Source organism: Macrobrachium nipponense, chromosome 42 (genome assembly GCF_015104395.2).
Source record: "Macrobrachium nipponense isolate FS-2020 chromosome 42, ASM1510439v2, whole genome shotgun sequence".
Lineage (NCBI taxonomy): Eukaryota > Metazoa > Arthropoda > Malacostraca > Decapoda > Palaemonidae > Macrobrachium > Macrobrachium nipponense.
In genome coordinates, this window is record NC_061103.1 from 47610824 (window position 1) to 47613323 (window position 2500).

A 2500-nucleotide genomic window follows, 5' to 3' on the forward strand; every position below is an offset into this window, starting at 1 on the left:
GACAGGTATAGAGTAAAGTAGGAAGTAGAAATAGTGTTAGTAATGAATAGAAGGGGGCAGACCCCTTTGCTTTAGTGAGGGTGCATTCGGTAGACAACGTTGGACTGCTTTAGGGGGTCTCTCTCTCTCTCTCTCTCTAGTTGCTAATTTGTTACACATATTGGGATTCCCAATCTGTCATGAATTATGACAGTACAGGTTGTAGACACGAGCCAGGGAATAATTCCATTTGAAAACATTCGGTCAAATGAGTATCATTGCATTTAGATTTCCGTCCGAGTAGAAGACCCAGACGGCGAAGTCTGGTTTTTGCAATTTGTAGTCCAATGGAGCTTGTGCTTTACATACCAACAAAGCGGCCACGTGATTTGTGGAGAGTTGTTCGGCCACTGATTACATTTTGACAGATACAATTTTATTAGTAACATGAATATTTTATGAGAGCAAATTTAAGATTCAATTGGATGAAAGCTAATGAATTTTGTGAGAGTAAAAGGCAAGACTATGGCCGTTCAATCGTACGAAAACAATGTCGGAACAGGTCATCTTCTTGATGCATATAGCTACAGTCTTCATCAAAACTTCAAGAAACCTTATGAAGACGTCATTCTCCCGAATGAAGACGAGAGCGAAAGTGTCCTAAATAACGGACGTTTCTCAAAATGCCGATGTTGAATTCAATCAACGATTCCATTAAACATCCACTGGTATTTTTCAGTTCTTGTTTTTTGTGACTTGTTACTGAAACCAGGTTTCAGTTACGTTAAGCTGTTTATGGGAGAACAAATCTGCTGTTATGTATGTATGTATATAGTCATTTTCTCTCTCTCTCTCTCTCTCCGTACCATCAGCCACTTAAGAAACATGTTTAGTTAAGATGAACATGACAATGGTGTCTGGCGAAGACATTTTTTTCCAGTAATTATGCTTGAAAGTATGACGCTATTATTATTATCATTTTTATTATTACTATTATTATTATTTTAAAAATAGAGAAAATTCAATGAAAGCCGTGAATTATAGTTTTAGAAAATAATAATAATAATAATAATAATAATAATAATAATAATAATAATAATAATAATAATATAATAATAATAATAATAATAATAATAATAATAATAATAATAATAATAATAGGAAAAGTATGAATAGCAGCATCGGTAATATATGACAATATTTTACGCTATATTAATAAAAAAACGCTTTGACTGATAACCAACAGACACACAAAGTGAAACAGAAAGAGAGAGAGAGAGAGAGAGAGAGAGAGAGAGATAAATGATGGCATGGACGCACATTCCACAATAATTCATGAAGGCAACTGGATATTTTATATTCTCCTTGAGTATTCAATCTCTGATAGCAATGATTGATATTCAGTGGAGGCCAGCTAATCCCCCCCCCCCTCCCCCACCCCCCCGCACCCCTACCCCCCTACCTATTCTGAACAGGAACCAGTTTCGATGACAAAACACGGTGGAGAGATCGCGGACACTAAAGATTCATGTTCCCAGACCACTAATGAAGACCGAAGTTTGAGCCTCTCGAAGCGAAACAACAACGGACTCTTACCATATGAGTTTCACCTGTTTATGTTCAATTACAGCTTCGTTACCTGTGATAATGTTGCTCTGGGAATTCGCAAAACGGTGTGAAATTTGTAAAGATATGCAAACAAATACATTGCAAAAAAGATCTCTCTCTCTCTCTCTCTCTCTCTCTCTCTCTCGTGACGAATCATTTTTATAAGATACATTTTGTATAGAAACGTTTTGCATTAAATTCCCTCAAATTATTGCTTAATGAACAAAGCTATAGGTATACAGAGAGAGAGAGAGAGAGAGAGAGAGAGAGAGAAGGAACTGGTGTTAATAACAATGCAAGCGATCGCCTCGAGATATAAATGAAACGATTAGATTTTTCTTTCCACTAAATAGGATATTTGCATATTAGAAAGCAATATACTATTATACTTTTTAACGAATCATTATTCCTGCCTAAAAGTAAAAGAGAGAGAGAGAGAGAGAGAGAGAGAGAGAGAGAGAGAGAGAGAGAGAGAGAGAGAGAGAAAGAGAGAGAGAGAGAGAATATATGTCATGACATTTACGAATTTCCTTCCATTCAGGAAAATTCCAGGTTGCAAAGAACAGTTACTGAATGTCAGAGATGACTATCACTATTCCATTGTCGAAATGGGATTTCAAAAAAGTCATTAACAAACGTCGGCATCTCACCTCACGTTTATCCCAGAAAGGTTAATTACAAGTGGACGCCTTACTGGTGGTTCTTATCCAGCAGTTGCGAAAGACTTGTTCGCCACTTATGGTGACTGACTTGTTTTAAGCTGTCTGTAATATATATGCGACAAACTTTCTACCTGTCTGCGATATGTTTGTGACAAGTTTTCAACCTGCCTATGATATATATGGGATAAGCGTTTAACTTGCCGACAGGGGTTCATGACATTTTTGAGCCCAGAATACTATGCGTGACCTTC